An 8,944-nucleotide genomic window follows, 5' to 3' on the forward strand; every position below is an offset into this window, starting at 1 on the left:
AAAAAATATCAACTAAATATTTTTTAACCTTTTGACCAATCTTCTAGTTAAAATTCTAAATCACCCAAAAAAACCCAAGACGAAACTCTATATTAAGTACCCTGATTATCATTTCCTTATTCTAGTAACTATCGTGGAGCACATGTTAATAACAATAGATTTTGGATTAGGCGGGTTTACAATTTATTTATTTATTTTTGACATAAATGGATTTGGTGAAAAAACAAAAAAAAAAACATTAAAGTAGGACTAAAATGATCCTACATTGGGTGAAGTAGTTTTTTTTTTTAACTAAATTATATTAAATTTTCATCACCTATTTTTCTTGTGAGAGATTGTCTCTCAATGAGCTTTAAAAACAAAGTGCTCATATTTTCATAGTTTATCTTTGTTGGGTTACGCACTTACGTAACCCATATATAGATTAGGGCAATGAGACTGTCCACATAACAATTTATAAATTTTCATTGTCATTCCTACAATTTAGCACCAATAATTATACGAGTTGTTAATGTCCTTTTATTGAATTTTTTTAAAACTTCAAACTAAAAAAATTATAATATTTTGAAGTTAGACCGTCTCATCATGAGACTTTTTTATATGGGTTGACCTAATTAATAACATTGATAAAAACATTAAAAAAACAGTTTGTTTTGTATGAGACCATCTCACAATGAGACAACTTCAAAACAAGAAACACATAAGCTAAAAGTTTTTATTATTGTGCTATTTAACTCATATATGAGACATGTCTTACGGTGAAACCGACTTATACAAGAATTTGTGAATTATTTATGCAACCTATCTTTCCGTCAAGCCACTTCAGCATAAAAGCCCATATTTTTATAATAGGTATTAGTGGCACTAATTTTTTATTGAGTCCATCTCACTATGAGACGAATTCAATTGAGTCAGTCCAAACTATTTAAAAAAAGTACTTCTTGTACAAGTATAAATTCAAATTTATTATTTTTGTAAATGTTTTTACTAATGGGCTGTATATATGAGTCCGTCTCACGATGATACGGTCTTATATTACAAGACTTGTTAGAAATAGTTGAACAATTTGGGCGATCCACACGTGAAACCCAACAAAGGCCTTTCATTAAAGTAATTTACGACAACATGATCATATTAATGGCTCGCGTTCAGAAAGGTTAGAAGAAGCCCAGCCAGAAAGTAAGGTTCGTTCTTGGGCTCGTCTGACCTTTTTTCTCTCTATTTATAAATTCACAAATTCACATATGACTTAGTTTTATCATGAGACGCGCTTCTTATAAAAGTCGAACAATTGTTTAATACTTATTAGCATATAAACTTTTTGCGGCTTGTTTTGTTAATGAAGACTCAATTTTCTTAAATGATGATAATTCAAAATACATATTAAACCAAACAATAAATATAGTGATTATAATTAGTTGTTTAAGTAAGTCCAAAATCATATTAAATATTAATTGATTAATTGTCAAATTATTTAAGTCCGAAATATATTTAATTGAGATTAAATTAAATGACTTAATACAATTTAGATAAAGTTATATTTAAATTTTGAATTTAAATTTAAGCTTTTGGATAAGATTATATTTGAATTTTGAATTAAATAAAATTATGTTCAAGACGTTGAAATACTTGAATTATATTTGTATTTAAATTTGAGTTTTAAAATAAACGTGTGCTCAAGATATTTATATGTTTGAATACATTACACATTGAATATATTATTACACAGTTTATATTTGAATATTTGAATTTAAGTTAGTTGTTTTGAAATTAAGCTATACAATTTAAATTGATGCTAAAAATAGGAATTAAATTTGAATAAAGTTTTACACGTTGTATTATCTGGTTTTGCTGAAGTTTCAATATCTTGTATGAGTTCTAACGTGGCAGCACAACAATGATTGTTAATAACAAAATACAGCACACAATAACGTAATTATATGAGCTGTCAGTACAACGTCAGTTTGAGTTAAAGCTCAAGGTCTTGAAGACTGGCACAGACTAAGTAGATCAACGAAATTGACGAATGAAGCTTTCTTGCTCTACAAGGATATGTTGAGGCGTAACATATATAAATTTAAAGCTTCATTCAAGGATTAAGATTGCAGCATTTTCTTACAATTTTCTCTCTTATTGAATTAAGATCTAGTATTCATTAAAGGTTCAAAAAGTGTTGTAATTCTTAGTTTATCTAACTCTTACCTTTTTAATAAGATTCAGTGTTAAAAAAGAGTTAGGATTTTCATTGATTGATACGCCTAACCTTGTAATACTTTTTAAAGTGTTCAACTTGTAATCTCTTTTTTGAGATTGGGATTTGTGCTTTTATTAAGGGAACTTGTAAAACGTTCTTCAAGGGGAAGAGCGTGGTGAGAGAAGATAGAAAGATTTTCTAAGTTGTCTTAAAGTTCATTAATAAAAGACGTTGAATCCTACGGGTTGGAAGAGAACCCATAGGCGAGGAGTAGGTTGTTTAGAGCCGAACCTTGTTAACATATCGTGTGTTAATGTTTAAGTTCATTTTCGCACATACGTTTTAGATTTATCAATCGAACTAAAACTATTCCAGAAAATAGTTTTGAAAGGTCACCCAAGCTCTTGAGCTAACCTTCCAGACAAAAATTTTAAACGGGCATACTCTCTATTCACCTTCCCCCAGAGAATATTCGATCTCCTATCAACTTTCAGTTAACGGTACTAATTGGTGGTAATGAAAACAATTTGTAGTGTAAATTTTCATTATATATATATATATATATATATATATATATATATATATATATATATATCCCCCAGAGAATATTCGATCTCCTATCAACTTTCAGTTAACGGTACTAATTGGTGGTAATGAAAACAATTTGTAGTGTAAATTTTCATTATATATATATATATATATATATATATATATATATATATATATATATATATATATATATATCATTCCCATTTCAATGAAAGTTTGATTATAAAAATATTTTTCTACTTACAATTTTCGATTACCGCATATTCAAATGGTGATGCGTTGTAATGAGTTTTGTGAAAAAAATAAGATTCTTGAAACAGAATAACCATGACCATTAAATTTATCAAGAAACATTCCTATTAAAATTAAATAATTTTCCATTAGCATTTCAAACATTTAATATCAATTACTAAACGAGCCATTATATAATTGCACCGATGGACAACCTTTTACGAAAATAACTCCTATAAATTTTGTACTATACAGGACTAAGGACAACTTGAGCTTGGAAACGCAATCTAAAACACCAAGCCAAGTGAAATTCGTAGAAAATAGTATATACCATAACCAGCAAACTTCATTGTTGCTTGTAAGTCTATTACCTCCTCTAACTGTGCAATTTTAATATGGTATTAGTGCCCGATTTATTATTAAGTCTTTATAACTGTGCAATTCTAATGATACTCACATGTAGAACAGTGGAAGGGAGTGCTGAATGTACCCATGATTGTCCGCTACTTGTGGGTTGTATCACATCAGAGAAATAAAAGAGTATATATCGTTTAATCTTACTTAAGAATGATTGTATTTGATTGCAGTTAAATTGATTTTTTAAATTAATAAAGATTTGACAACCTATTAAGAAGAATTCTGTTTAATTACTTTCCCCTGTGGAGAACCGAATCCGAACATGAATCGACTCAAATCGACAAACGACCATGTCTAGCTTGATAGAACATCTAACTCGTAACAATAATAACATTCTCATCAACTAACTTTTAAGAAGTTTATATGTCAAAGATTTTTATATCAAAACAATTATTTGTTATTTTTAACTCTTTTTGATCAATTAAGTTTATATATTATACAAAGTCAATATAAAAGTCTAAATATTACAATATACTCCCTCCGATTTATTTGAGTTGTCTCATTTAGTTTTTTGACACTATTCATCGACCACTCTTAATTTGTATTTTATTCTTAATCTAGACATCAAAATATAGTCATGTTGAATCTTGTTTGATTCGTCTCAATTTAAATTTTATTAATATTAAATTTTTATAATTTTTAATTATGCACAATTAGAGATATTTAGAATTAAGTTAGTGCATTGGATAGTGTGCCAAAACTAAATGGAACAATTCAAATGAATTGGAGGGAGTATGTAAGAAAATAAAAATAATACACTAAACCCATTATTATACCCTAAATTATCTTTTTGGGGAGAGGTTTAATTTTTTTTAGACCTTACAATTTGGATTTGTTGTTAAATCCATGAAAAAATTAAAACTTGCATCTAAATCTTATGATATTTGATCCAAATTCGAGACATGATCATTTCTATATGTATGTTCGATGGGACACAAAAATAGCCGCTATTATTTTGTGTGCAATTTCCATTTAATGTTTTCACCCTAATTTAGGTAACCAATTTGCAAAAAAATTGTCAATTGCATTGTGAAAACCATTTGGATAATTCATTTTTTGCCAATTGCTCATGCTCTTAAACAAAATAGTGCACAAAAGGACCCAATATAACGCATAGAGTGAACATAAAATGGTTATGCAACTAGCTAGGTTGTCACATGTAAACCAAAACAAACTTGAACCCAAAAGCCAAACAATAAGGTGTGGTAGGAAGTATGGGAGTTTGTTAAGCTTCTCACAAGATGCATGCATTTACCAACCCTTTTCTCATATGCCCTTACTTTTGTTTTGGTGATGAAACAATATGTTTCTTTCTGTTTCGAGTTAAATCGTTAGGTCATACGCTCTCTGCCTCTAATGTTATATTTATTATTATTGTTCGTTTGTTTAACTTTGCAACATTTTTTTTATGAAAACGTCTCGTATATACGCATTTTTTCTCCTTTAAATAGTATCCAAACAATTTTCAATTAGGTTCTAAGAGAGTAATGTGGAAGTTTTCGAATCATGTAATCCAAAATTAATAAGTAGGTATGTAATTGATTTAATTGTTGGAAAAATAGATTTATAATAAAGGATAGAGTAGAAAACTTTATTTATTTCTTTTTTAGAAAGGATCAAATCTAAAATCCATAAGGACTTGTTATAAAAAATGTCAACCCTCCAAAGTCTAACTACTCGTTCATAACACCTTATTAGGTGCCAAGAGTATTATAGATTCATCAATCCAACATGCTATTTTAAGTTTGACTATTGTGAATTAGTTGTTGGGCTTGTTTAATTTAGTAACTGAAAATATTTTATTTTTTTTTTAGTTTTAAAGTCAAATGTACAAAATAATTGCTTTGAAGATATGGTTGACGTCTAAATGTTAGCTATTTTATAGAAAAAAGTGGGTATAAAAGAAAAAATAATGAAGCAATTTTTTAATTTTGGTTTAAAGTCTAATTTTTCATCTTGTTTTAAAGTAACTTATCAAAACTTGATCTTTGACTATTTAACTGATAAAAAAAAATTAAAAAAAGTATTTTTAGCAATTGTAAATGGCCAAAAGTTGGTCGTGAAACACATTCATTAGCAAAATAGGACACATTTGATCTTTACTTCATTACTTGATAATTTGAGCAAAATGAGTCGAAAGTAAGGCTTAAGCTCGAGTTCAAAATATGTCATTCCAATTTTGACCACTTTATATCTAGGCTCGATAAAAGTATTTCTAAAACTCAATTTTTAAATATCGTCATCCTTTTCATTTTATCGTCATCTCCTAATAAAATTACGAATTTGCCCCTGGACTTTAAAAAATTACGATTTGCCACTGGACTTAAAATTTCCTATATATACTCTAATCTCACTAAACAACTCCTTTATCACACTCAAAAAACAAAATTACAACATAAAATTTTTGGAGCAGAAACTAAGAAATTCAATCCACAAACAATTAATCGAGGCAATTTTTATTCGAATCCTATTATTTTAAAATTTTTTTTAAAAAAAAATATATGCAGTCGCAGGAAAACCGCGGTTGGCTCGCGATTTTCCTGCGACTTTCCTATTTTTTTAAAAAAAAATTAATTTTTTTTTCCGTTTTTTTAATGAATAATTATTATTAATTTTATTTATACTATTAATGTTATTATTATTATTATTATTATTATTATTATTATTATTATTATTATTATTATTATTGTGATTGTTATTATTATTATTATTAAATTTTTATTTTTGTTTTAATTATTATATTTAATTTATTTTTTAAAATATTTTTATTATTATTATTATTATTATTATTATTATTATTATTATTATTATTATTAACTTTTTTATATTCTTTTGAATATTATTTTTATTATTTTTGTTGGTGATGTTGTTGTTGTTGTTGTTGTTATTGTTATTGTTAGTAAATTTTTCTTTAATTTTATTTTTAAGTATTGTTTTTGTTATTAGTGTTATGATTATTATTATTGTTTGTGTTATTATTGTTATGATTATTATTAATGTTATTATTTTTGTTAATATTGTTATTATTATTATGATTATTGTTAATTTAAAAAATTAATTACAATAATAATAATAATAATAATAATAATAATAATAATAATAATAATAATAATAATAATAAATATGTTCTTACATTATATTTGTTGATAATGATTAGTTAAATATTGTTGTTGCTAATTAATTATTGTCTTTTGTTCATGTGGTTAATTTAACGTAACGTTTGATTATGTTTATTTATTAATAATAGTTAATTAAATTATCAAAAATTGTAGTAAATGGCTGGTAATCAAGGAAAAGGAAAGGGTTTTTTTAGACACTAGTTGAGCGGTAGTTCTAGGCCTACCCTGCTCAGAGGGGATCCTCATGAGAGGGGGGTAACGGGTTCTGCTAGGAGGGCTGGGCAAGAAGAGGCTGTTAGACACAGTGAGGCCCAACGGTCAAGTACGCTGAACCAAGTGCGTACTCGTTTTGATGACCAGGCTAGCAGCCTCCAGAGTAGTTGGGGGGTTTCTAGTAATGATGATGATGCTGATGATGTTGAGTACCTAGGCGATGTTGTTCGCCCAGTGGACTGGACTGTTGTCCGGGTGTCCGACGAGAGATTCACACGTCCCGGCCCTAGTTCTTCAGGCGCGTCTGAGCACGCAGGACGTAGTCTCGACGATAATGAGCCGCCACGGGGGAGCAGGCGCTCACAGTCCGCTGGCACGGACTGGTTAGTTACATCGCCCCAGCTCGGGGGGCCCACATATTCGCGCCTGATACCCAGCTATGGCGGGCACATAGCTTAACTTATTTTTGACTGCTCTGAGCGTACGCTTCCAGTTCTGGAATGCCGTAGTACGAAGAGGCCGTTGGAGGCGATCATCGAACTGCGGGATATGACCGATGCGCTGTACGATGTTCTACTTGCTACTCCCCTCGGCCGTCTACCGTACATTATGCACCAGCACATCGAGTATGCTTTTATATCGGCCTTCTTGGAGAGGTGGCAGCCGGATACGAACACCTTCCACATGCCATAGGGGGAGATGACGATTATATTGCACGACGTGCAACGCATATTGGGCATTGGTATTGAAGGTTCTCTACCAGCTGAGCCTTCAGAGGGGGAGTGGCAGGTCGGTATTACCAATCTGTTTGGGGAGCCCATGTTCGAGCTACGGCGGAAAGGGATATTCACCAGCGGCTGCGTCAACGTTGCTGAAGTGATGCAGCTGTGTCATAGGTCCCAGGCCATGGATACCCAGTCGAAAGCCTACTACATGGCTATTGTCGGCTCTACCCTGCTGGCGGATAAGACCAGAACCAGCATGCGACCTCACCCGATACTTGCCGTAAACGTCGATCAGGATGAGATCGCCTGGGGTGCGGTGACCCTGGCTTACATGTACCGGCAGCTGGGAATGGCATCTAGGGCTGGTTGCAAGACCATTGCGAGTTGCCTGACATTGCTCCAAACATGGATCTACGAGTACTTTCCCGCCTTTCGCCCTCATCCTCGCCGAGCGGATGTGCCTAGTAAGACTAGGGCGGAGATGTGGTCCACGCCCAAGCCAGGTCGTGAGATCAACAGGCTGAGGGACTGTCGTAGTATACTGGACTTCATGACGAAAATTCAAGTATTATACATCACATCACACTTTCTTATGCATGTTATTTTAATTTTAGATTATTTTTATATGTTAACTTGGCTTGTTTGCGGGTGGAATGGACTCCGTACATGACTGCTCCAAGGGCATTGCTGAATGAGCACCCACGCACCACCTTCATCGGGGTATCACTTGCTTTGATATCGTCGAGGTGTATTTTCCGGAGAGAACAGTGCGACAGGTCGGCTTTGTGCAGGCTATTCCCCCCCCCTCCTCTGAGACCAGCCAAGGTTGTACGACCGGCACACGGTATCTACTTCGTGACCTTTGCTTCTCCGCCTGTGTACTTGGAGGCATGGAGTAGGTTTCCCTATAGTGCCCGCCTTGGTGATCAGGCACTTCATCAGGCATCTGTTCCATCAGAGGTTGATCCTAGTTACGTTGACTGATTCAGAGTGTGCTCCCACCCATACGTCGTCCCCGGCGAAGGACCGAGTGCTGGTTTTGGTCCAGCTGAAAGCAGATTGGAATACGTAAGTTTTTTGAATTTATTTGTTTTATATTATGTCGTTGTGTTATTTAGATGTTGTTTAATATCTTATTCACACCCTTTTTCCTTTTCTTTTTTTTTCAGTTTCTGAATGAATGGCCGAGTCAAGTCGCTCAATTGGCAAGATTGCCTCCTATTGCGGAAATGACCCCTCGGGAAAGACATGCTTTAGATGTATACCTTAGTGATGTTAAAGATTTATTTGCCGAATGGCAAGCTTTTAAGGGGCATGGCCCTTCATAGTCTGTATTTAAACTAATTTACATTAATGCATTTATTTATTTACATCAACGCTTTTTACATTAAATTTAATTCATGTTTACATCAATGCTTTTATTAGTTTACAACATCCCTGTACATATTGAATTTCATCTAAAATTTCTATAGTAATGACGTACACAATAGTATAAC

This window comes from Amaranthus tricolor, chromosome 17 (genome assembly GCF_026212465.1).
Source record: "Amaranthus tricolor cultivar Red isolate AtriRed21 chromosome 17, ASM2621246v1, whole genome shotgun sequence".
NCBI classification, from domain to species: Eukaryota; Viridiplantae; Streptophyta; class Magnoliopsida; order Caryophyllales; family Amaranthaceae; genus Amaranthus; species Amaranthus tricolor.